We start from the raw sequence: 27,609 nt of genomic DNA, 5'->3' as shown, positions 1-27,609 counted from the left end.
TGGACCCAATTTTCTCAAAAACTGTCTGATAACTTTTCTTTTAATTTAACAAGGGCACAATCTTGGTCATTGACATTGTTCCCGTCACAAAATTATTTGCCTAGATTCATTCGTTTGAAAATTTCAGCCATTTTTATGTCAAAAATGGCCATTTTTCCTTGGGCTTTAATTGAGCCGGTAACCCACATGGCCCTTGGCACTCTAGGTAATAATATATACTGAATAGGTTTGAAATACAAGAAGCTTTTGAAAACAACGCAGCAGCAATATATTTCAGTCATATAATTGACACAGGCATGGTCAAAATCACAAGAATTCTTGATTGCTGTATTTCAGTCCCATTCTGTGGTGGTTGAGAGAGGCCACAACACTTCTAAAATTAAGACTGTGCTAGCAATGCAGAAAACCAAAAGCATCTTGCAAATTAAGAAAATATTTGCAAACAGCAAGTGCCAACAAATACAACCAAGAGTGCATGCAGCAAGTTCATTTGATAATATCACCGCTGAAAATTAACGCAGCGCATGCAAAAATACAGATTTGCTGCAAATAGGTATAACACAAGCAAAGTACTAATGAAGCAGCAGGACCTTCGTGGCCGGGACGACGGTGGGGATCGAACCCACGCGGCTTGTTCCTCTACCGTTCCTCTACCAGGTCAGCCAAAGGGGAACACCCCGTTAGCCAAGCTAGCAGGAACGTCTTTTCAATTGGGACCCAGGACTTTCATCCCGCTACACATCTCCCCACCATTTTTGACTTCGTCCCGAAGTCACAGGTGCATGTTAGCATACTCTGTGACCCACATCCTCTTCGTGACGCCAGATTGAAGCAGCAGGACCTTCGTGGCCGGGACGACGGTGGGGGATCGCACCAAAAGACCGTTCCTCTACCAGGTCAGCCAAAGGGGAACTCCCCGTTAGCCAAGCTAGCAGGAACATCTTTTCAATTGGGACCCGGGACTTTCATCCCACTACACTACACGAACACAAAAAGAGGTTTCTGCCTGGAGGACTTTTAGAGACAGTTCAGTTCCATTCAGTACAGCGAGACACTCTATTATCTTTGGGCTGCAGCGCATAACTGGTCCACAGGGCTGAGTAAATTTATTTAATTACTTTGATGATTGTTAGAGGTGGGTGATACCGGGAATTTTGGTATTGATCTGATACCAAGTAAATACAGGCCCGGTATCGCCGATATCGACACCAATACTTTTTCATATTTAAGCTTCATAGATCCAAAGGATCCAAAAGACCTAGGATAGAATTTCACCAAACATTGTATGTGACAACAAAATACTTTCTTATCACAATCAACATTTTTGTTTAAAAAAATATCACTCAACACAACTTAAAATCTCCTGAGGTAGAGGGCTGACAAACCACAATACAAGGATGAGCTGCGCCGTGTTTTGTGACAGCGCAGTGCTGCTCTTACAGAGAGTAGACTTTGATGAATCTGCGTGCGCAGCAGTCAGTGCGTGCGGGAGAGAAAAAAAGCTCGAGTATCGATCTTTTTACACGAGGATCGTTCAATATCAATATCAGCATTGGTATCGATATTATCGATATTAGGATTGATCCGCCCACCTCTAATGATTGTACTGTTAAACTTGCCATATTTTGGGTTTTATTTTTGTATTTTGACTTCCGGTGTGTTGTGAAGCTTTGTTTTTACTTTGCATGCATTGTTGGAATTTGTAGGGGACACATGATCAAATTTAATTCTTCCATGTGCTACTGATTAGTTGTTTGTGTTTTCACTCAATTTGCAAGATTTTTTTTTTTTTTTTATGCAATTACCTGTTGGAGAATTAATGCAGTTGTTTCCTGCATTTTCTAGTAATGTCTTAATGTGGACCTCTCTCAGCTACCGTTCGATTCTCTGATTGTCGCACTTCATTTCTACTTGGCTTAAATTTGGGCACGAGTCAAATGCTCTCCATGTAAGAGGTGTGCACGTGTTGATGGCCAGAGGTGTCTGTAACTAATCAGATGCGGTGGTGCACACAGCAGTGCAGTCGCCAGTGATGAGGACAGAACCTCCGTCAAGTTCGTGTGGAGGAATTTAGTCTTGTGTGCATCACTTCCTCTGTTGTCTTTCTTGAAAAATTGCTGCCAGAAGAGTTACGTCATGCGGTTGGTTCATTTGATATTCGTTTGCAGCACATTCTGTAGCAGCACAGTGACAACAGCGTAATGTAAACAAGAATTTGGACGACATTGTTCCTTCGCTCCTTTGTTCTTCCACTTCCAGCCGATTATGAGCAAGTAAGGCATTAGCGCCACAAGCACAGCAAAGAGCGGACAAAAACTGTTTCCATTATTGGCTCTATTACAATTCCAGTGATCAATTATTCTTATAATCAAGTGCTCCACAGATTGTTTGTAGAATTATCCAGATAACTGCGGAAAACTGTGTGGATTCCTGGAAACAAACCTGAATAAGACACTTTTTTCCCACAAAAGAAGGAAATATTGACATCTATGTTGATGGCTTCTCAACCCATATTTTATATAATACTGTACTTCACATTTCCACTTTCTAAAAGCCATATTTCTAAACCATGCTAAACTTTAGCTAAGTACTCTTTACATTAGCTGCTAGCATTAGCACCACAATAGAGGCAGTGTAGCTCGCTATTTTGATTAAAAACAAAAAACAAAAACAATATTTCTAATACATTAAACTTGAAGATGGAGAGCAGAAACTTGCACAAAGGGTTTGAAAAGTTTGAAATGGATGCTCTGATTCCCTTTTCCTTCATCTTCTACACACGTAAATGCATAAGCAGCATCTGAAATCACCGCTTGTCACTAATTTAATTGGCAAAGGCTACCGTATTTTTTGGACTATAAGTCGCAATTTTTTACATGTTTTGGCCGGGGGTGCGACCTATACTCCAGAGCGACTTATAAATGAAAAATATACCAGTAGATTCTCAGTTAATTTACCATAATAAAACAAGTTTACATGACAGAGTCACTCTATGTTTTTAAATGGCCACCGGAAATGGAAATGCAATGCTGCCCTATAGGTCACGCTGGTCACGATAACCAATCAGATATCTTCCTCCGGAGTTGCTGCAGTTGTTTCAAAGTGACACAGAGGATGAAGAATTCAATGGTTTCAATTATATGGAGTGAAACTAACTGAGGGTTAAGTGAACTTGTTCGCATGTTATTTATGTTATTGTGATGTTCCTGTTGCGCCCTTGGCGTATTGCATGTTTTCACATTTCACATTTTCGGCACCCTGAGTGACATGGGTGTTGTGAGTAATGACATCTGTTGCAGAACTACATTCATGTATTTTACGTATAAATCTTCTCAACTCAAAGGTAGCGCCATTTCTTCCTTTTGCCGTCACAATATTATCATCTGAACTTTTCATGTTAAGTTAACATACTTGTATGTCCATGCCAGTTATAGTCCAATGCGACTTATTTATGGTTTATTTTTCTTTATAATGGATATAGTGGCTGGTGCGACTTATACTCCGGTGCGACTTATAGTCCGGAAAATACGGTATACGCCCAACCGTTGGGCAAATAAATATAATGTCCTACCTTGTTCACCCAACCATTGGGCAGATAAGTCATACATTGAACGTTACATGCACAACCGTTGGGCAGATAAATATAATATCTTATCTTATTTGCCCAACCATGGTCGTGTATTTGACATGTTTTGTGGATCTAAACTACGTTTTTTACACCACTTTTTAAGGCTCTACTGCGGCGTATGTTTGACACATTTAATGGCACTGTCTTTAATTACTGTGAAAACACTGCAATGGATGAAAACAGATAAAGGTGAGAAAATATCCACCTTTTTTCCCTCCTGCGTTGAAACCAGAAGTGAGCTTACAAGCGTGCTCATTGGCGGTTGTGGTTGGGTGTATATGCTTGTGTATTTACTTTACTGACCCAACGGTTGGGCATATAGCCACTCTCAATTTAATTTCAGTGACTTAAGTGTTGGAATAAAATTTATTGTGATTTTAGTCGCAGCAGTAGTCAACATAATTCTCCACTTTATTAAAACAGACTCATATCTGTCCACTGTGCATGCAGCCTGAGGTCTAACCCTAAGTGTCAGATCTCAGGGCCATGAATTGTCTCATTTGTCAACTCACACCTTATGACATGAACTGGCCTCAATTAAGGGAGAAAATATTCAAGCTTGACTCCCCTATATGAAACAAAACAAAAAAGCAGATGCCACATTCATGGAGCTTCCATCTTGACCCAGCGCTTGATGGCATTGATCCCGAGTGGGAAGTGCATCCCATTATGATCCCTCATGGCAGCAACCGATGATGTTGCTGTTTACATGCAAAGCTGGCAACTATTATCACCAATATCTAAAAAAAAAACAAACAAACCCCAAAACGAAACAAAAATACAAAATTGCTGCCCAGTGTGCGTGTATGTAACAGCATCTCCTTTTGTGTGTGTGTGTGTGTGTGCCTTGTGTCATTTTGCGAACGTCACACATCACATCCCAGTCTCCTGCTTTTTTCATCCCCTTGTCATGAAATGAGTCACATTTTCATGATGCAGTTTTTTTTTTTATTGTAATATTTCTAATCCTCTCCTTTTCCTAACTGTAACCGTAACCATAACATAAGTCTGTCCTTCCTGCAGACCCCTGCCCATGTCACCCCTCATTTATTGCTCCAAAATAAATTTGTTCCCCCGTCACGAAAAGTGCCCCATTTTCGTGACGGTATCACAAACCATAGATTAATTTACTTTTCGTAATGACAGCATGGACTGCCGTGAGATTGGGTTGGCACGTCACATAATTCAAACTAAAGGTTGTTGAAGCACCCTTGAATCTTCAAAGCATGATTCAAAGGATTGAATTGAGGCTTTACGGACTAACTAAACCATGACACCTAGTTATCAATTGTTAACATTAGATTTCAAGGTAACGTTAAGTAATTCACTGTGTTAGCAGGCATATCTGCTTTAAACTGCTGTTCACCGGTGGCTTTTCAAGCATGATTTTAGCACAAAGCTCTCTTTAAAGCAAGGATGGAGGTTTGCCCTCTTGTGGTGCCTCTACTGGTGGTTGTCTCTCACTGCGGTATTGTATCACTTCCTGTTCCGGAGCACAGCGGTGTTTTGCTGTATCTGTTAGCTGTTTAATCTGCGCAGTTAGATTGATCTAGTTAACTAGATAACGATTTGTTTCACAGTGTAATCTTCACGTGCCTTAACTAAAGCACTCCCTCTGCTGAATCACCTCTAAATTATTTACACATTATTCACTTTGTGTGTTTTAGGAATCCACTAGCTTAGCGCAGCTACTAGCTCTTAGCCAGTTTAGCATGGCGGCTTCTCCTGTCTCTCCCGCACTTTTCTGCTCTGGGTGTGAAATGTTTAGTTATTCCTCGGCCTCCTTTAGCAGTAATGCTACTTGTAATAAGTGTAGCTTATTCGTAGCTTTGGAGGCCAGGCTGGGCGAATTGGAGACGTGGCTCAGCACCTTGGAAAATCCTACAGCTAGCCAGGCCCCTGTAGTCGGTGCGGACAAAGGTAGCTTAGCCGCCGTTAGTTTCCCTCCGGCAGATCCCGAGCACCCGGGAAAGCAGGCCGACTGGGTGACTGTGAGGAGGAAGCATAGTCCTAAACAGAAGCCCCGTGTACACCGCCAACCCGTTCACATCTCTAACCATTTTTCCCCAGTCGGCGACGCACCCGCCAAGGAACAAACTCTGGTTATTGGCGACTCTGTTTGGAGAAATGTGAAGTTAGTGACACCAGCAACCATAGTCAGTTGTCTTCCGGGGGCCAGAGCAGGCGACACTGAAGGAAATTTGAAACTGCTGGCTAAGGCTAAGTGTAAATTTGGTAAGATTGTAATTCACGTTGGCAGTAATGACACCCGGTTACGCCAAACAGAGGTCACTAAAATTAACATTGAATCGGTGTGTAAATTTGCAAAAACAATGTCGGACTCTGTAGTTTTCTCTGGGCCCCTCCCCAATCGGACCGGGAGTGACGTTTAGCCGCATGTTCTCCTTGAATTGCTGGCTGTCTGAGTGATGTCCAAAAAATGAGGTGGGCTTCATAGATAATTGGCAAAGCTTCTGGGGAAAACCTGGTCTTGTTAGGAGAGACGGCGTCCATCCCACTTTGGATGGAGCAGCTCTCATTTCTAGAAATCTGGCCAATTTTCTTAAATCCTCCAAACCGTGACTATCCGGGGTTGGGACCAGGAAGCAGAGTTGTAGTCTTACACATCTCTCTGCAGCTTCTCTCTCCCTGCCATCCCCTCATTACCCCATCCCCGTAGAGACGGTACCTGCTCCCAGACCACCAATAACCAGCAAAAATATATTTAAGCATAAAAATTCAAAAAGAAAAAATAATATGGCACCTTCAACTGCACCACAGACTAAAACAGTTAAATGTGGTCTATTAAACATTAGATCTCTCTCTTCTAAGTCCCTGTTAGTAAATGATATAATAATTGATCAACATATTGATTTATTCTGCTTTAATTCATTTGAAAGCTTGACTCTTAGTCTTGTCCATCCAAATTGGAAGTCCCAAAAACCAGTTTTATTTGTTGTTATCTATCGTCCACCTGGTCGTTACTGTGAGTTTCTCTGTGAATTTTTGGACCTTTTGTCTGACTTAGTGCTTAGCTCAGATGAGATAATTATAGTGAGCGATTTTAACATCCACACAGATGCTGAGAATGACAGCCTCAACACTGCATTTAATCTATTGTTAGACTCGATTGGCTTTGCTGAAAATGTAAATGAGTCCACCCACCACTTTAATCATACCTTAGATCTTGTTCTGACTTATGGTATGGAAATTGAAGACTTAACAGTATTCCCTGAAAACCCCCTTCTGTCTGATCATTTCTTAATAACATTTACATTTACTCTGATTGACTACCCAGCAGTGGGGAATAAGTTTCATTACAGTAGAAGTCTTTCAGAAAGCGCTGTAACTAGGTTTAAGGATATGATTCCTTCTTTATGTTCTCCAATGCCATATACCAACACAGGGCAGAGTAGCTACCTAAACTCTGTGAGTGTGATAGATTATCTCGTCAATAGTTTTATATCCTCATTGAGGACAACTTTGGATGCTGTAGCTCCTCTGAAAAAGAGAGCCTTAAATCAGAAGTGCCTGACTCCGTGGTATAACTCACAAACTCGCAGCTTAAAGCAGATAACCCGTAAGTTGGAGAGGAAATGGCGTCTCACTAATTTAGAAGATCTTCACTTAGCCTGGAAAAAGAGTCTGTTGCTCTATAAATAAGCCCTCCGTAAAGCTAGGACATCTTACTACTCATCACTAATTGAAGAAAATAAGAACAACCCCAGGTTTCTTTTCAGCACTGTAGCCAGGCTGACAAAAGAGTCAGAGCTCTATTGAGCTGAGTATTCCTTTAACTTTAACTAGTAATGACTTCATGACTTTCTTTGCTAATAAAATTTTAACTATTAGAGAAAAAATTACTCATAACCATCCCAAAGACATATCGTTATCTTTGGCTGCTTTCAGTGATGCCGGTATTTGGTTAGACTCTTTCTCTCCGATTGTTCTGTCTGAGTTATTTTCATTAGTTACTTCCTCCAAACCATCAACATGTCTATTAGACCCCATTCCTACCAGGCTGCTCAAGGAAGCCCTACCATTAATTAATGCTTCGATCTTAAATATGATCAATCTATCTTTATTAGTTGGCTATGTACCACAGGCTTTTAAGGTGGCAGTAATTAAACCATTACTTAAAAAGCCATTACTTGACCCAGCTATCTTAGCTAATTATAGGCCAATCTCCAACCTTCCTTTTCTCTCAAAAATTCTTGAAAGGGTAGTTGTAAAACAGCTAACTGATCATCTGCAGAGGAATGGTCTATTTGAAGAGTTTCAGTCAGGGTTTAGAATTCATCATAGTACAGAAACAGCATTAGTGAAGGTTACAAATGATCTTCTTATGGCCTCAGACAGTGGACTCATCTCTGTGCTTGTTCTGTTAGACCTCAGTGCTGCTTTTGATACTGTTGACTATAAAATTTTATTACAGAGATTAGAGCATGCCATTGGCATTAAAGGCACTGCGCTGCGGTGGTTTGAATCATATTCATCTAATAGATTACAATTTGTTCATGTAAATGGGGAATCTTCTTCACAGACTAAGGTTAATTATGAAGTTCCACAAGGTTCTGTGCTAGGACCAATTTTATTCACTTTATACATGCTTCCCTTAGGCAGTATTATTAGACAGCATTGCTTAAATTTTCATTGTTACGCAGATGATACCCAGCTTTATCTATCCATGAAGCCAGAGGACACACACCAATTAGATAAACTGCAGGATTGTCTTACAGACATAAAGACATGGATGACCTCTAATTTCCTGCTTTTAAACTCAGATAAACCTGAAGTTATTGTACTTGGCCCCACAAATCTTAGAAACATGGTGTCTAACCAGATCCTTACTCTGGATGGCATTACCCTGACCTCTAGTAATACTGTGAGAAATCTTGGAGTCATTTTTGATCAGGATATGTCATTCAATGCGCATATTAAACAAATATGTAGGACTGCTTTTTTGCATTTGGGCAATATCTCTAAAATTAGAAAGGTCTTGTCTCAGAGTGATGCTGAAAAACTAATTCATGCATTTATTTCCTCTAGGCTGGATTATTGTAATTCATTATTATCAGGTTGTCCTAAAAGTTCCCTGAAAAGCCTTCAGTTAATTCAAAATGCTGCAGCTAGAGTACTGACGGGGACTAGAAGGAGAGAGCATATTTCACCCATATTGGCCTCTCTTCATTGGCTTCCTGTTAATTCTACAATAGAATTTAAAATTCTTCTTCTTACTTATAAGGTTTTGAATAATCAGGTCCCATCTTATCTTAGGGACCTCATTGTACCATATCACCCCAATAGAGCGCTTCGCTCTCAGACTGCAGGCTTACTTGTAGTTCCTAGGGTTTGTAAGAGTAGAATGGGAGGCAGAGCCTTCAGCTTTCAGGCTCCTCTCCTCTGGAACCAGCTCCCAATTTGGATCAGGGAGACAGACACCCTCTCTACTTTTAAGATTAGGCTCAAAACTTTCCTTTTTGCTAAAGCTTATAGTTAGGGCTGGATCAGGTGACCCTGAACCATCCCTTAGTTATGCTGCTATAGACTTAGACTGCTGGGGGGTTCCTGTGATGCACTGAGTGTTTCTTTCTCTTTTTGTTCTGTATGCACCACTCTGCATTTAATCATTAGTGATTGATCTCTGCTCCCCTCCACAGCATGTCTTTTTCCTGGTTCTCTCCCTCAGCCCCAACCAGTCCCAGCAGAAGACTGCCCCTCCCTGAGCCTGGTTCTGCTGGAGGTTTCTTCCTGTTAAAAGGGAGTTTTTCCTTCCCACTGTCGCCAAGTGCTTGCTCACAGGGGGTCGTTTTGACCGTTGGGGTTTTTCTGTAATTATTATATGGCTTTTGCCTTACAATATAAAGCACCTTGGGGCAACTGTTTGTTGTGATTTGACGCTATATAAAGAAAATTGATTTGATTTGATTTGAACTCTCGTAGGCTGAATTCAAAACAAAAGCAGTCCACAGACGTACTAAGTTACAATAATGTTAGATGTCAGGGTAACGTTAGGTAACCTACTGTGGTATCGGAGATCTTTGTTTTAAACTGTGCTGCTAACCAGACAACGCCTGTTGATAGGACTGGACAATTTCAGCAAACTGTGAGGTTTAAAGCATTTCTGTGGTTCACCTGCATTAGTCTGGTAGAACAGCCTGAACAGGTTAAGTGGTTATGTTCCCATGCTCATTAAATACATTGAGTAGAGACAGAGGGGAATTGAAACCCAGTTCCATTCTTATTATTATTGGTTACAGTAGAAGTGCAATTAAAATGATGTGAACACAAAGACAAGAAAATGACAAATAGCACCCACACACGTAAATGTGATGCTTCACTATTTCTGCTGTCACTTAATCTTTTCAAATTGCCACCAACTATGTAATTTGTGGAAGGACCTGGCACCCCCAGTGATGGTACTCCTAACAAATCAGAACGATGGGTAAATCATGGACAGGCTGCACTGTTGGAGGATTTTTCTTTTCATCCCAGTTTTGATTTGGGAAACAGAAGGTCATTTGATCATTTAGTAAATGTCAAACCCCAGATTTAACTACTTGTCCCAATCGGTGATACCATCCTCATTCTTCTGTATGTTGACTCCATAAATATCCACAAAACTTACACTTTATGGGACAACTACAGAACTGGTCAAGCACTAATTAGGTTACTGGAGCGCGCCCCCCCATTTGCTCATGCACTGTGTATAAATACACAGTAAGAGACACTTTGTAACGTGACCCTGCTGACCCGATCACATCATGGTTTATTTTTATAGTAGTAATTTGCCATTGGCCCAGTGGTTTGGTTTCAGAGGCCCATATAATTAATCACGGCGTGCCAGTGAAGCTGTAACATGTCCCACCTGTGTGCACTCTGTCTCTGTCTGCAACACAAATGCTCAAGTATCTGTGATGTTGTCAGCTGTGGGGTATGCGGAAGACAGAAAATGTACCTGGTCTGTATGACTGAAAATATACTGCAAAACAGTGTGTACCCGTAGAGTAATATACCACATCATCATAATCAGTTTTGACACCAGTGCTTTAGTCCCAATTATGCAAAATCCCAATTATAAAATTCATTAAACTGTGTATTTTGGGTCCTCCACTTATCGTCCATGATATCAAACCTTATACCCCCATCACACCAGAGACTGAATGAGCCCGAATCCACTCCAAATGACTTTCGACCAACATTCGGGAAGTGTTGAGGTGCATTCACAATCATCGGACAGCATTCTGAGTACAGACTAAACAGTCAGGCACTGTTGTGCGGCCGCCCTGTATTTTTTTTTTTGCCCATGTTCAAAACAACCGTGGCGCAGTCGAGGTGGAAATTTATCGAACGGCAGTCGATATAGCATTCAAAACAGCTGTGATCTCGCTTGAGAATCATTTGCCATGGTCAGGCGTGGCAAATGTCCCGATTGTGCCACGGATGAGCCGTACGTACACCTTCACTGGATCCCATCTGGGGTGTGCAAAGGAAATATTGTTATGTGCAATGTCTGTGGCACGCATTCATCTTGTGAACTAGAAGTGAACATTGCGCAATTAAACCAAAAGCACCGTGAGTCACTGAGAGTCAAAACGTCTCAGAGCCACAATGCAGCGCACACATCTGACCGGGGTGTTATATCCATAATAAACCTCATATTACAGATACTGTCATTCCCTCCCATGGGTTACATAATGTAGGTGAAATAAATGATCATCATAGCTGTAACCCCTCGAGCAGATGGGCCACGTTGCGCTGCTCCCATGGCGAGTCAATACGTGTCATAGCCTCGGCGTGGCACAGCACAGCTGAATGGCGTGTCATAGCTGTAATACACATATTATAGCATATACACCACTGAACCATTTAGGAGGAATAGCGTTCCAACTGTATTGTCATGCCACTGCAATATAAATAAAATAGAAAGTCACCTTTGGAACTGCTCCAAATGTGTCTCACAACATCCCGGGGGCTCCATGAGATGGTCGCATCAGCCAAGTGCCAACGGCCAAGTGCCAATGGCACGAAATATATATCTCATATGTCGTGCCGTCCAGTGGGGCAATGCACGTCATCTAGCTGAACAGTGGGATGCCCCAGACAGTGCGTCATGTGAGGCATTAACTCATTGGCAGGACACACACATGAACCATGGTGTGGTCATTTCATGAACCTAATCCAGGAGAGGGGAAAGGCGTGTAGCTGAATGAATCATCTGATGTCCCCACTGCACATGCGTGAGGCTGGATCACCTGATCGCGACACCCCACTGTCTGCTACAGAGCTGGTTGCCTGGAGAGAGTAAGAGAGAGAGGGAGAGCGTGTGCACAGGGGTGGGGGGTTGCGGCTGCTGTGTAATGCTTTACTGTCAGGACCTGCCTTACACCCCCCCCCCCCCTTTGGATTACGTATGTCATCCAATATTTGTACTGATATATGTCATCCATGATTCCCCGATTTTGGGTTTACTGTGATTCACTGCGGACTGATAATAACGGTTGTGGGTGTGCACATTGGTTTTCTGATGGCCGTAATACTCTGACCACACAAGGTTACATCCACTACAGTTATGTGATCATCAGAGGGCCCTGGTTTACATTTTCACAGTTCATAGATTGGATATCATCTGGCATCAAGCAGGAAGACATGGCAGGTCTTCAACAGATAATGGACCACAGCGCTCCCTCTGCTGTTGGAGTGGACCTTTTTACTACAGTATCACACAACTGTAAATCCATAACATCAACATGAAATTGTTTAACAGTTTACCTTGGTTACACCCCATGCGTCCGTTGATGAGAGAGGGGAAAGATGACCAGGACTCAGTCCAGTTCTCCGATTGACCTCGCCTTTAATACAGAGAATAAGCCAAAGTAACAGTAACAGAGTCTCTGGATCCATGCTTAGTTTGCAACCCCCAGCCCCATCCTGACTGAGCTTCACATGTCACCCCCGCCTCAATGAGAAAAACAAGTTGACCTCGTCTCCAGATTTCCCAATAAGACAAACAAACTCAGCCTTGTCTCAGTTACATGAATCATCAGAAAAATAGAAAAACATGTTTTCACATCCTGTCTCGGTACTGGTTTATCAGCACTTTTTAGCACGAAAAGATACAGTGGTTTTATTCAGGTCACAATAGAAAGACAAGGTAGCATAAGAAAAGGAAAATGTAACTAATAAAGAATAAAATCACCATAATATTTTTACACTGCCACACCCCTCTCCTTGCTTACCTTCCACCTAGACTTCTGGTGGTGATCGGACCACACCCGCATGGCATTTGAGTGCATTCTTGTTATTCTGACTGCATTCTGGGTATTCGTAATGTGTTCCAACTACAGCTGATCTGCACTTGTAAGCATATGCACGAGATGTGCATGAATCAGTCGAAGCACTACATTCTAAGTAGTCGGAAGGCATTCATACATGGCTGTCTGAATGTCTGTCCCTCCCGAGTGCTCCTCGAAGTTTGGCTTTTTTCCCCCCCTTTCTGGCTGATTGGATTTGATTCCTGCCTTGGTGCTAAGTATGATGGGGCTCTTTAACATACACTTCTCCTTCTTTTGGCTGCTCCTGTTAGGGGTTGCCACAGCAGATCATCTGTTTCCATTTCAACCTGTCCTCTGCATCTTCCTTCTTCCAACTTTCTTCTCCTAAGCATCCTTCTCCTTATGTACCCCATGTCACTTCTCTGTGCATGTCCAGACCATCTCAATTTTGCCTCTCTGATTTTGTCTCCTTAACAATATGCTTTAGAGCCCAACCGATATGGATTTTTTGAGGCAGATGCCGATAACGATATTTGGATGAAAATAATGCAGATAATCGATAAATCGGCTGATTTGCCGATAGCCGATAAATCAGCCGATATTATTTATTTATTTTTTTAATGAATAAAATGTTCTTTTTTGGACCCTTAACAAAAAAGGTATGAGCTAAAAGCTGAAGCTTTGTCCTCATATTGATTAACTTTATAACAGATAAGAATTTTCAAGTTCCAAAAAATGCAAAAATGGATTTGGAGCAGTTAGGGAGCTATTCAAACGGGCCAACTAGTAAGATATCACTCCTGAAAATGATCTTTGCCATATCACGTGAGGTAAATCTGCCATACGATTGGATTTTGGAAAACCACGTGACAGAGAACCAATTCCGATTGAACACTCACATTGCGCAAGTCATCACACATCTTCTATGAGGAGTACCAAGATGGCTGATGGTGGATCGAAGTCCGCGGAGTTAACTTTTCAGCAAAAAAAAAAAGTAAGCTTCTGTCTCATATCATTAAAAAGTTATTTACAATATAGTAAAGCTTGGTCTCAGCCGACGGTATACGACGGCGTCCGCCCCAGAGGGTTAATGGCGAACAGCAGTAATTCCCAGAACCCTTCTGGATGACCAGTGAATCTGAATGTTTCAACCTCTTAGCAGTAAATGAGTTTTTCATGCTAGAAATAAGGTCTACACAACGTGGACTTAATAAAAAGCGTAACCGACGCAATGAAGCACATTTGACACATTACTACATAAACTGAGTTAATCAAACTGAGTTGAACTGAAACGGGAGAAATGTGGGGTGAGTTTAATGGCAAAGTTATTACAAACAACATCCTTATAAACTTACCAGTATGCTTTTGTCAGCCGATCAGTGCGGTGTGACGGCGAACTACAGGGGCCGGTGATGAACACATTTAAGCAGGGGTGTAAGCAGCTCTCAGTTGAATGGAGTCAGAGCTCCATCTACTGGACAAGCGGTGCAAGGACATTTTACATTGCCGACACAAATATTATTTCAGTAACTGTTCTGTTTATGAGAAATTATCGGTGTTCTATTGGCAAAATTTCGGCCGATAGTGAGTACTTTGAAAAGGGCTTATATTGGCCGATAATATCGGCCGGCCGATATATCAGTCGGGCTCTAATACGCTTCTTATGAGCCAAACACTCTGCAGTGCTCCACAGATAAAATGTTAATTTTGTTATACCCAATATATTTTTTTTAAAATTAACTTAAAATTTCACAGATTTGTAGGTGATTATGTACATTTGTGTTCAGAACCTCTATTAAATATATGTGGTTTCATTTAACCAGCAGCTTTTTTCATGAGTAATTACAACAGAGATGCCAGTGATTTGAACCAAGATCTTGGAAAGAGCTGAAGAGTTTGTTCATGAGAAGCCAGAGACGTAAATACAGTTTCTCTGTGTTGTTTTGTCAAAACCCTAATTAGGGCAATTTCAGACTCAATCTAAACTTGCTTGTCTCCTCTCACCCTCACCGTGCCAAATTTCTTGAAGTGCCACTTTACTTGCCCCTTTGTTTTGACAGTGACCTAAAGAACAGAACATTTTTGGTAAATTTCATTGCACACCAATTGCTGTTTACCTGGATAACGGCTGAGACAAATTTACCATTTACGCTATTCAGTTATTTGATAGAACACACACACACACACACACACACACACACACACACACACACACACACACACACACACACATGTATTGAAAACCACTAACCACACAATTGAGTTTGAATATATTGAAAATATAAATTGTATTCAAGAGAAGAACATCAGATTCACCAGCTGAGATTCATCCAGTTATACTTTCCACATCGATGCAATGGTCAGTGTTATATAAGTTTCAGGGTTTGCGCTACCATTGTATAGGCCTGGCAGGCCCCTGGTACAAAACTGGACGATGCAGGGCTACATTGTTTTCATAACACAGGTTACAAATTATGATCGTCATGTCTGCTGCTGCAAAGTTAAATCTTAGATAACTTGTATTCCAAAATGTGCTTTACAGTAAAAGCCTTTTAATGTAAAAGTAGCTCCAGTGGCTAGCCAAAACGTTTATCGTTACAGTCACAGTGTCACTGTTCTGTGCAGCTGTTTGCAATTTAACATCGCTTATGTACAGTTTTCCTAAACAAACAAACAAACAAAAAAACAAAAACCCAGACTTAAACATTTAAGCATACGTTTTGCCAAAAATTTGTTTCGAAGTATTGCTTGGCTAAAGAAGCTTCCGTCACGTTTTGCAAAATCGATTACACCCCTTCTAAGCCTGTATATGCCATCGATGGGAAATTTCACTTTTTCTTTGTGAGATACTGACAAGCCAAAATGAGGCAGGTGGTAGGGGGTTAAACTGGAGAGAGAATCCAACATGGAACGGGTAGGAATGAAGCACTGAAGAGAGCACAGTTTTGATCATGTTCCAGTAAATAGTGAAGTTCAATCATAAACTCTGTATCTTCTGTGCATGTGGAACATCACCTGCTTCAGGCTTCATATGAACCGATGTGAACTGTATGTATGGGCGGGTTGTTGGGGAGGCGCCGACGGTTGGGGGGGTGGGGAGGTTTGTGGGCGATGTGTGTTTGCACTTGTAAAGATTGAAATGTTTTCGGTTTACTGCTGAAAGCTTTGGGCTAAAATTCCATCTTTGTTCTGTGTAATTATATCGGAACCCTTCAAGTAATGTATATTGACTATGACTTGCTTAGACTATATGCTCATATAATTTATAAAGAAATACTCAGGCATCACATTACAATAAGGGCACATGAGTTAATGCTGTAGCAAGCATTAATAGTGAATTTGAATTTAGTAATCATTTATTAACAGTGTTCATCTTAACTAAGGTATTCATTTATATATTTAATAATTTATAGCTACTGAGCATTAATAACTGATGACTAAACATAGTCAACTTTTAATTCACTGTAATTCACTGGGTTAATGCTTATTACTGCATTAACTGTCATTATAACCAGTAACAAATGTTTACTATATACGGTTAAGGATTAATTCACTGTAAGTTAATGCTTATTATTGCAGTAAATAATGTCAGTGTATCACTATTTTAAGATGTTGCTAACATTAACTGCAATATTAAATACTATAATCAAATCATTTTAAATACTGTAACCAATATATTGAAAAGTAAAAGCCGCAAAAGGTCTAGAAAGATCTTGCTGTAAATCTTTGCAAGTAAATATTTTTCTTTGTACTTGCTGTTTTTGAGAGGTCTGTAGGACACACGCTGGCTCAGAATGTCAATATTATTTATGCCTAAAGTTTTAAACTGCAAGTATTGAGATGTGGTTCTGGTGGGTCTGACCGCTGCATTAGCAAGGCAGGTTTACGTTAAAACACTAAATTAAATCAGCTTTACAGCTGAAGTTATATCAAATAATGAATTACTTGATCTGCAAAATATTTAACTATTTTGATTAGTCCTTAGTAGGGATGGGTATCGATAAGATTTTATCAATATCGATATGATTAACGATTCCGCTTATTGATCCGATTCCTTATCGATACCTCTTGTGAATTTTCTGTCTACTAAAAGTCAGCTTTACAGGTTCTCTATGTCAATAACATTTTATTGAGTCTTAAAATAAATAAATATGAAATTGTTCACTGGATCCTTGATCTCTGGACATAAATAGAAACAAGCAAGATCTGTAGTTTTTGTCAAACGCATTTCCTTTCAGACATTATTGGCATAAATGTCTTTCCATACAGTGAGGAAAATAAGTATTTGAACACCCTGCGATTTTGCAAGTTCTCCCACTTAGAAATCATGGAGGGGTCAGAAATTTTCATCTTAGGTGCATGTCCCCTGTGAGAGACATAATCTAAAAAAAAAAAAAAAAAATAAAAAATCTGGAAATCACCATGTATGATTTTTTAATCATTTATTTGTATGTTACTGCTGCAATTAAGTATTTGAACACCTGTGAAAATCAATGTTAATATTTGGTAAAGTAGCCTTTCTTTGCAATTACAGAGGTCAAACATTTCCTGTAGTTTTTCACCAGGATTTCACACACTGCCGCAGGAATTTTGGTCCACTCCTCCATACAGATCTTCTCTAGATCTTTCAGGTTTGGAGTTTCAGCTCCCTCCAAAGATTTTCTATTGAGTTCAGGTCTGGAGACTGGCCAGGTCACTCCAGGACCTTGAAATGCTTCTTACGGAGCCCCTCCTTAGTTGCCCTGGCTGTGTGTTTGGGGTCATTGTCATGTTGGAAGACCCAGCCATGACCCATCTTCAATGCTCTTACTGAGGGAAGGAGGTTGTTTGCCAAAATCTCGCAATACATGACCCCATCCATCCTCCCTTCAATACGGTGCAGTTGTCCTGTCTCCTTTGCAGAAGAGCACCCCCAGAGTATGATGTTTCCACCCCCATGCTTCACGGTTGGGATGGTTTTCTTGGGGTTGTTCTCATCCTCTAAACATGGTAAGTGGAGTTGATTCCAAAAAGCTCTATTCTGGTCTCATCTGACCACATGACCTTCTCCCATGCCTCCTCTGGATCATCCAGATGGTCACTGGTGAACTTCAAATGGGCCTGGACATGTGCTGGCTTGAGCAGGGGGACCTTGCTGCCCTGCAGGATTTTAAACCATGACAGCATCATGTGTTACTAATGTAATCTTTGTGACTGTGGTCCCAGCTCTCTTCAGGTCATTGACCAGGTCCTCCTGTGTACTTCTGAGCTTTCTCAGAATCATCCTTACCCCACAAAGTGAGATTTTGCATGGAATCCCAGACCGAGGGAGACTGACAGTCATCTTGTGTTTCTTCCACTTTCTAATAAATAATCATAACAGTTGTTGTCTTCTACCAAGCTGCTTGCCTGTTGTCCTGTAGTCCATCCCAGCCTTGTGCAGGTCTACAGTTTTGTCCCTGGTGTCCTTAGACAGCTCTTTGGTCTTGGCTATGGTGGACAGGTTGGAGTGTGATTGATTGAGTGTGTGAACAGGTGTCTTTTATACAGGTAAGAAGTTCAAACAGGTGCAATTAATACAGGTAAAGAGTGCAGAATAAGAGGGATTAAAGAAAAATTAACAGGTCTGTGAGAGCCAGAATTCTTGCTGGTTGGTAGGTGTTCAAATACTTATTTGCAGCAGTAACATACAAATAAATTATTAAAAATTCATACATTGTGATTTCTGAATTTTTTATTTTTTTTTTTAGATTGTCTCTCACAGTGGACATGCACCTAAGATGAAAATTTCAGACCCCTCCTTGATTTCTACGTGGGAGAAGTTGCAAAAGCACAGGGTGTTCAAATACTTATTTTCCTCACTGTAGATCTGAGCTGAGCTCAGCTGTGCTGCACGTCAGGATGTAATTCATAAAGAACACAGGATGTCTCATTTTGGGAGGAAAGCAACGTTTTGGTCAATTGTAGTTCATTGTTTGTTTTACAATGTTTGAAAAGAGGTGTCATTTGATTTAAAATGACGATTCGCTTTGAAGATTAATTCTGACCAGACTCTTAACTTGGGTCGGCAGAGAGCAGCGAAGCATTTGGAGCTGTGCAAATGGAAGGGAGGACAATTCTCATGTCTTGCCTGCACCAAGACAAGAGTCCCAGTTAGTGACTTTAATCCACACAAAAGTGACTCATGACTGACATTTTTATATGGCTTTGAGAGGGGTTAAGAAGCAGACTTACCGCTTCTAAAAAGCCTTCCTTGTAGTTCAGGTGTTTAGCATGAATAGAAATCTGCAGAAAAAACTAGTCGTAGGGGAGATGGGAACTAAACCAAGAACTAAACCAGTCCATTTAAATTTTTTTCTTTTTTTAGGTTTCCTTGGCAGCCCCAAATACACAGTCAGGATATTTATAAAAAAGGAAAAAAGATTTATAAAAATATAAATATAAATATCAAATCAAAGCAATTTTATTTATATAGCACCAAATCACAACAAACAGTTGCCCCAAGGCGCTTTATATTGTAAGGCAAAGCCATACAATAATTATGGAAAAACCCCAACGGTCAAAACGACCCCCTGTGAGCAAGCACTTGGCTACAGTGGGAACGAAAAACTCCCCTTTAACAGGAAGAAACCTCCAGCAGAACCAGGCTCAGGGAGGGGCAGTCTTCTGCTGAGACTGGTTGGGGCTGAGGGAGAGAACCAGGAAAAAGACATGCTGTGGAGGGGGGCAGAGATCGATCACTAATGATTAAATGCAGAGTGATGCATACAAAGCAATAAGAGAAAGAAACAGTGCATCATGGGAACCCCCCCACAGTCTACGTCTAAAGCAGCATAACCAAGGGATGGTCCAGGGTCACCTGATCCAGCCCTAACTATAAGCCTTAGCAAAAAGGAAAGTTTTAAGCCTAATCTTAAAAGTAGAGAGGGTATCTGTCTCCCTGATCTGAATTGGGAGCTGGTTCCACAGGAGAGGAGCCTGAAAGCTGAAGGCTCTGCCTCCCATTCTACTCTTGCAAACCCTAGGAACTACGAGTAAGCCTGCAGTCTGAGAGCGAAGCGCTCTAATGGGGTAATATGGTACTACAAGGTCCCTAAGATAAGATGGGACCTGATTATTCAAAACCTTATAAGTAAGAAGAAGAATTTTAAATTCTATTCTAGAATTAACAGGAAGCCAATGAAGAGAGGCCAACACGGGTGAGATATGCTCTCTCCTGCTAGTCCCCGTCAGTACTCTAGCTGCAGCATTTTGAATTAACTGAAGGCTTTTTAGGGAACTTTTAGGACAACCTGATAATAATGAATTACAATAGTCCAGCCTAGAGGAAATAAATGCATGAATTAGTTTTTCAGCATCACTCTGAGACAAGACCTTTCTGATTTTAGAGATATTGCGTAAATGCAAAAAGGCAGTCCTACATATTTGTTTAATATGCGCCTTGAATGACATATCCTGATCAAAAATGACTCCAAGATTTCTCACAGTATTACTAGAGGTCAGGGTAATGCCATCCAGAGTAAGGATCTGGTTAGACACCATGTTTCTAAGATTTGTGGGGCCAAGTACAATAACTTCAGTTTTATCTGAGTTTAAAAGCAGGAAATTAGAGGTCATCCATGTCTTTATGTCTGTAAGACAATCCTGCAGTTTAGCTAATTGGTGTGTGTCCTCTGGCTTCATGGATAGATAAAGCTGGGTATCATCTGCGTAACAATGAAAACTTAAGCAATACCGTCTAATAATACTGCCTAAGGGAAGCATGTATAAAGTGAATAAAATTGGTCCTAGCACAGAACCTTGTGGAACTCCATAATTAACTTTAGTCTGTGAAGAAGATTCCCCATTTACATGAACAAACTGTAATCTATTAGACAAATATGATTCAAACCACCGCAGCGCAGTGCCTTTAATACCTATGACATGCTCTAATCTCTGTAATAAAATTTTATGGTCAACAGTATCAAAAGCAGCACTGAGGTCCAACAGAACAAGCACAGAGATGAGTCCACTGTCCGAAGCCATAAGAAGATCATTTGTAACCTTCACTAATGCTGTTTCTGTACTATGATGAATTCTAAAACCTGACTGAAACTCTTCAAATAGACCATTCCTCTGCAGATGATCAGTTAGCTGTTTTACAACTACCCTCTCAAGAATCTTTGAGAGAAACGGAAGGTTGGAGATTGGCCTATAATTAGCTAAGATAGCTGGGTCAAGTGATGGCTTTTTAAGTAATGGTTTAATTACTGCCACCTTAAAAGCCTGTGGTACATAGCCAACTAACAAAGATAGATTGATCATATTTAAGATTGAAGCATTAAATAATGGTAGGGCTTCCTTGAGCAGCCTGGCAGGAATGGGGTCTAATAAACATGTTGATGGTTTGGATGAAGTAACTAATGAAAATAACTCAGACAGAACAATCAGAGAGAAAGAGTCTAACCAAATACCGGCATCACTGAGAGCAGCCAAAGATAACGATACATCTTTGGGATGGTTATGAGTAATTTTTTCTCTAATAGTCAAAATTTTGTTAGCAAAGAAAGTCATGAAGTCATTACTAGTTAAAGATAATGGAATACTCAGCTCAATAGAGCTCTGACTCTTTGTCAGCCTGGCTACAGTGCTGAAAAGAAACCTGGGGTTGCTCTTATTTTCTTCAATAAGTGATGAGTAGTAAGATGTCCTAGCTTTACGTAGGGCTTTTTTTTTATAGAGCAACAGACTCTTTTTCCAGGCTAAGTGAAGATCTTCTAAATAAGTGAGATGCCATTTCCTCTCCAACTTACGGGTTATCTGCTTTAAGCTGCGAGTTTGTGAGTTATACCACGGAGTCAGGCATTTCTGATTTAAGGCTCTCTTTTTCAGAGGAGCTACAGCATCCAAAGTTGTCTTCAATGAGGATGTAAAACTATCGACGAGATACTCTATCTCACTCACAGAGTTTAGGTAGCTACTCTGCACTGTGTTGGTATATGGCATTGGAGAACATAAAGAATGAATTATATCCTTAAACCTAGTTACAGCGCTTTTGGGAAAAATTCTACTGTAATGAAACTTATTCCCCACTGCTGGGTAGTCCATCAGAGTAAATGTAAATGTTATTAAGAAATGATCAGACAGAAGGGGGTTTTCAGGGAATACTGTTAAGTCTTCAATTTCCATACCATAAGTCAGAACAAGATCTAAGGTATGATTAAAGTGGTGGGTGGACTCATTTACATTTTGAGCAAGGCCAATCGAGTCTAACAATAGATTAAATGCAGTGTTGAGACTGTCATTCTCAGCATCTGTGTGGATGTTAAAATCGCCCACTATAATTATCTTAACTGAGCTAAGCACTAACTCAGACAAAAGGTCCAAAAATTCACAGAGAAACTCACAGTAATGACCAGGTGGACGATAGATAACACTGTCTGGGTTTTTGATTAATTTAATAAGCTGGAATGGAAGATTGCTGCTAATCCTCCGCCTCGGCCCGTGTTACGAGCGTTCTGGCAGTTAGTGTGACTCGGGGGTGTTGACTCATTTAAACTAACATATTCATCCTGCTGTAACCAGGTTTCTGTAAGGCAGAATAAATCAATATGTTGATCAATTATTATATCATTTACTAACAGGGGCTTAGAAGAGAGAGACCTAATGTTTAATAGACCACATTTAACTGTTTTAGTCTGTGGTGCAGTTGAAGGTGCTATGTTATTTTTTTCTTTTTGAATTTTTATGCTTAAATAGATTTTTGCTTGTTATTGGTTGTCTGGGAGCAGGCACCGTCTCTACGCGGATGGGGTAATGAGAGGATGGCAGTGGGAGAGAAGCTGCAGAGAGGTGTGTATGACTACAACTCTGCTTCCTGGTCCCAACCCTGTGTAGTCATGGTTTGGAAGATTTAATAAAATTGGCCAGATTTCTAGAAATGAGAGCTGCTCCATCCAAAGTGGGATGGATGCCGTCTCTCCTAACAAGACCAGGTTTTCCCCAGAAGCTTTGCCAATCTATGAAGCCCACCTCATTTTTTGGACACCACTCAGACAGCCAGCAATTCAAGGAGAACATGCGGCTAAACATGTCACTCCCGGTCCGATTGGGGAGGGGCCCAGAGAAAACTACAGAGTCCGACATTGTTTTTGCAAAGTTACACACAAATTCAATGTTAATTTTAGTGATCTCCGATTGGCGTAACCGGGTGTCATTACTGCCGACGTGAATTACAATCTTACCAAATTTACGCTTAGCCTTAGCCAGCAGTTTCAAATTTCCTTCGATATCACCTACTCTGGCCCCCGGAAGACATTTGACTATGGTTGCTGGTGTCGCTAAGTTCACATTTCTCAAAACAGAGTCGCCAATAACCAGAGTTTGTTCATCGGCGGGTGCGTCGCCGAGTGGGGAAAAATGGTTAGAAATGTGAACGGGTTGGCGGTGTACAGGGGGCTTTTGTTTAGAACTACGCTTCCTCCTCACAGTCACCCAGTCGGCCTGCTTTCCCGGCTGCTCGGGATCTGCTGGAGGGGAAACTAACGGCGGCTAAGCTACCTTGGTCCGCACCGACTACAGGGGCCTGGCTAGCTGTAGGATTTTCCAAGGTGCGGAGCCAAGTCTCCAATTCGCCCAGCCTGGCCTCCAAAGCTACAAATAAGCTACACTTATTACAAGTACCATTACTGCTAAAGGAGGCCGAGGAATAACTAAACATTTCACACCCAGAGCAGAAAAGTGCGTGAGAGACAGGAGAAGCCGCCATGCTAAACCGGCTAAGAGCTAGTAGCTGCGCTAAGCTAGCGGATTCTTAAAAACACACAAAGTGAATAATGTGTAAAAAATATAAACTCAGACTTTCAATATGTTGGCCAAAATGGCTACCAAAATCTGATGTTCTGTTATTATTCATTCTCTTTTATGTTGCAATGATGTATTTTAGGGGCGTGGTGTTGGCCATTTTGGATGACATTTTCAATTTAAAACTCATTCATGAAAGTATTTAGACATAGTTGTATTTATTACGACCTCAAACTTTCTTCTCATAAAATTTTTGAAAAATAACTCCTTTATTTCATTTAATGTGTTTTAATATTGAATATCTTGAATATCTGGCTTGAAGGCAGTTTTTTTTGGAGGGGGGGGTAGCATCCTGACTGTGTTTGGTGGGGTGGGGGTACTATACTGCGGCGGAGCAGGACTTTAGGATTTAGCCAGTTCATTGTGGATGTACTTTGAGATGAGACTTGACAACAAGTGAAACAACAGACAACCCAGGAAACAAATGGATTTGTGTGTGTATGTGTGTGTGTGTGTGTGTGTGTGTGTGGGGGGGGGGGGGGTGTTGGAATCAGTAACAACTCTGTCTAACCCCTTTAAGATCATTATATCCCACAAAATGCACCCCCGGGGTGTGTGACACATTTGTGAATGGGCTCTTCCGCGGGATTTAACGGGTTAACAGCGAACAAAGGGAGCTGGGACCATGTATCTCAGCAGGAGAAGCCCCCATGGAAACACCAGGCTGCCTTATGATCCTGATCTGTCTCATCCAGTTTGCTCTGTTTCCAGTCACGGCTGACTGACGTGCGCTCTGTAAACTACGAGCAGCCACACGTTTTCAGGAGTGTGCCTTCAGGCCGCGTGAGGATGTTTTGCACTTTTATATTCGCTGGCCGGAGAAATTATGATTAAGGCCACATGGTGTAATTCCTAATGGATGGAATGAACTTTGGGCAGGTTTCAGTGTACTGACCCGCTGTGTGTGATTTCACGCTGCTGATCTGTCGTACACGTGCAGACGTATCACACAGTGTGCTGTAAAGATGCGTGTGCCATGTGGATCTAAATGTAAGGTATAGATTACGAAGACCTAGGGGTTTCTGTTTGCAGTTCTTCTATCTGTCAAAGCCACATCTACAGCGAGAGCAGTTTCACTCTCTGAAAAGATAAACCAAAGTGTTTTCTTTTCCATTCAATACATTAGAGCAGTTGTTATGTAGATTAAAAAAATCAATCAAGGCTTAAATCTGAGCTGCGAAATTCTTTTCTACCATGTTTGACAATGTTTCAGAAGGTAGAAGCTGAATATCATGTTCTTGTGTGGAGCACTTTAATCTTTAAACTTGATTTAAATTCCAAATTTTTGCTATAACAAGGTTCTTATCAGGTTTGGTGGTCGGAGACGTCTGGGCACAAATGCAGGACTCAACTACACAGCTCTGGTTTTACCATTGTTTTCTTGAAGGAATCAGCAGAGTCCAGTACACAAAAAGGCAGTCCAAAATCAGCAAACAAATCAGAAACATCAGGCAATAAGGTGTGGTCAAAAAAACAGGCAGTAGGTCAAAAACACTACGAAGCAGGCGAGGCGAGGAAAACACAAGGTACAGAGCTGGAAACAATAGCACAAGGCACAATGATCTGGCAAGGAAACAGTGCAACCAGTGAAGCTTATATACACCCTGGTGATGAGCTACAGATTAGAAACAGGTGTGTGGCCCAAACAGTGTGCACCGCCCACCATCAAGCACAAAGACAGGCAGGCAAGAGAGATAGGGAAAGACAAAGCCCAAGCAGGAAAAACCCAGCAAGAGAAATCACAAACAAAACAACCAAACCTAAGTAAATAGAACAAACATAATACAAAAGTCCAAATCCTGACAGTTCTGTTTTAATTCATCAGGTAGCTCATTGAAATACAGAATTTGCCTCCCAATATGTAGACCTGAGTTCAATTCCTTGTCACACTACATGTCTGTGCCCTTGGACAAGACTATTCATCTGCACTGTCTAAGTCCACCCAGCTGTCAGTGGGTACGAGGAAGTCAGCCTGACAGGGACAGTTGTAGATCACACCAGTGTGTGTCAGAGCCTATTTACACAAACATATGAGCATCGCCAACAGACATTTAAGAAAAGAACTCCTTCAAGTAGATTTTGTACGATGACTACTACGACATAGCCAGCATGAATAACCAGTCACATACTGTAGCCCCTATAAATTAATATCATCATCCAGTAACATCATCTCCATCATGGTGGTGTGACTGCTCCACAGTCAAAGATTGTCACAACTGGCACATTCATCTAGAATATAAGATGCAGTCATAGTCCAGAAACCAATGTACTGTAAATAATATTTGTTAGTTATCAGACAAACATTAGTCTATGTACAATCCAACAGATATATCAATATAAAGTTTTTAAAAATCATATTGTGATTATGGTGCCACTTATACAACCCCTGGCAAAAATTATGGAATCACCGGCCTCGGAGCATGGTCATTCAGTTGTTTAATTTTGTAGAAAAAAAAGCAGATCACAGACATGACACAAAACTAAAGTCATTTCAAATGGCAACTTTCTGGCTTTAAGAAACACTATAAGAAATTAGGAAAAAAAAATTGTGGCAGTCAGTAACGGTTACTTTTTTAGACCAAGCAGAGGGAAAAAAAATATGGAATCACTCAATTCTGAGGAATGAATTATGGAATCACCCTGTAAATTTTCATTCTCAAAACTAACACCTGCATCAAATCAGATCTGCTTGTTAGTCTGCATCTAAAAAGGAGTGATCACACCTTGGAGAGCTGTTGCACCAAGTGGACTGACATGAATCATGGCTCCAACACGAGAGATGTCAATTGAAACAAAGGAGAGGATTATCAAACTCTTAAAAGAGGGTAAATCATCACGCAATGTTGCAAAAGATGTTGGTTGTTCACAGTCAGCTGTGTCTAAACTCTGGACCAAATACAAACAACATGGGAAGGTTGTTAAAGGCAAACATACTGGTAGACCAAGGAAGACATCAAAGCGTGAAGACAGAAAACTTAAAGCAATGTGTCTCAAAAATCAAAAATGCACAACAAAACAAATGAGGAACGAATGGGACGAAACTGGAGTCAACGTCTGTGTCCGAACTGTAAGAAACCACCTAAAGGAAATGGGATTTACATACAGAAAAGCTAAACGAAAGCCATCATTAACACCTAAACAGAAAAAACAAGGTTACAATGGGCTAAGGAAAAGCAATCGTGGACTGTGGATGACTGGATGAAAGTCATATTCAGTGATGAATCTCAAATCTGCATTGGGCAAGGTGATGATGCTGGAACTTTTATTTGGTGCCGTTCCAATGAGATTTATAAAGATGACTGCCTGAAGAGAACATGTACATTTCCACAGTCATTGATGATATGGGGCTGCATGTCAGGTAAAGGCACTGGGGAGATGGCTGTCATTACATCATCAATAAATGCACAAGTTTACGTTGATATTTTGGACACTTTTCTTATCCCATCAATTGAAAGGATGTTTGGGGATGATGAAATCATTTTTCAAGATGATAATGCATCTTGCCATAGAGCAAAAACATTCCTTGCAAAAAGACACATAGGGTCAATGTCATGGCCTGCAAATAGTCCGGATCTTAATCCAATTGAAAATCTTTGGTGGAAGTTGAAGAAAATGGTCCATGACAAGGCTCCAACCTGCAAAGCTGATCTGGCAACAGCAATCAGAGAAAGTTGGAGCCAGATTGATGAAGAGTACTGTTTGTCACTCATTAAGTCCATGCCTCAGAGACTGCAAGCTGTTATAAAAGCCAGAGGTGGTGCAACAAAATACTAGTGATGTGTTGGAGCATGCTTTTGTTTTTCATGATTCCATATTTTTTTCCTCAGAATTGAGTGATTCCATATTTTTTTCCCTCTGCTTGGTCTAAAAAAGTAACCGTTACTG

At 40.9% G+C, this 27,609-nt stretch overlaps 3 long non-coding RNA genes across 3 annotated transcripts in view; 2 read left to right on the top strand and 1 right to left on the bottom strand.

Annotated features, from left to right (window-relative positions):
- The window catches only part of LOC117517782, a 191,925-nt gene that overhangs the window by 54,932 nt on the left and 109,384 nt on the right, over positions 1-27,609 (top strand). The gene's annotated exons all lie outside the window — the stretch shown is intronic.
- On the top strand, positions 30-10,367 carry LOC117517783. The gene is made up of 3 exons (XR_004562830.1): positions 30-205; positions 6,576-6,586; positions 10,356-10,367. It is a non-coding gene; the product is annotated as an uncharacterized LOC117517783 (long non-coding RNA).
- Positions 2,869-3,499, bottom strand: LOC117517781. Its single transcript, XR_004562828.1, has 2 exons — positions 3,321-3,499; positions 2,869-3,034 (listed from the first exon to the last, which is right to left on the bottom strand). It is a non-coding gene; the product is annotated as an uncharacterized LOC117517781 (long non-coding RNA).

This window comes from Thalassophryne amazonica, chromosome 9 (genome assembly GCF_902500255.1).
Source record: "Thalassophryne amazonica chromosome 9, fThaAma1.1, whole genome shotgun sequence".
NCBI lineage: Eukaryota > Metazoa > Chordata > Actinopteri > Batrachoidiformes > Batrachoididae > Thalassophryne > Thalassophryne amazonica.
This window is presented reverse-complemented; position numbering and strand designations above follow the sequence as displayed.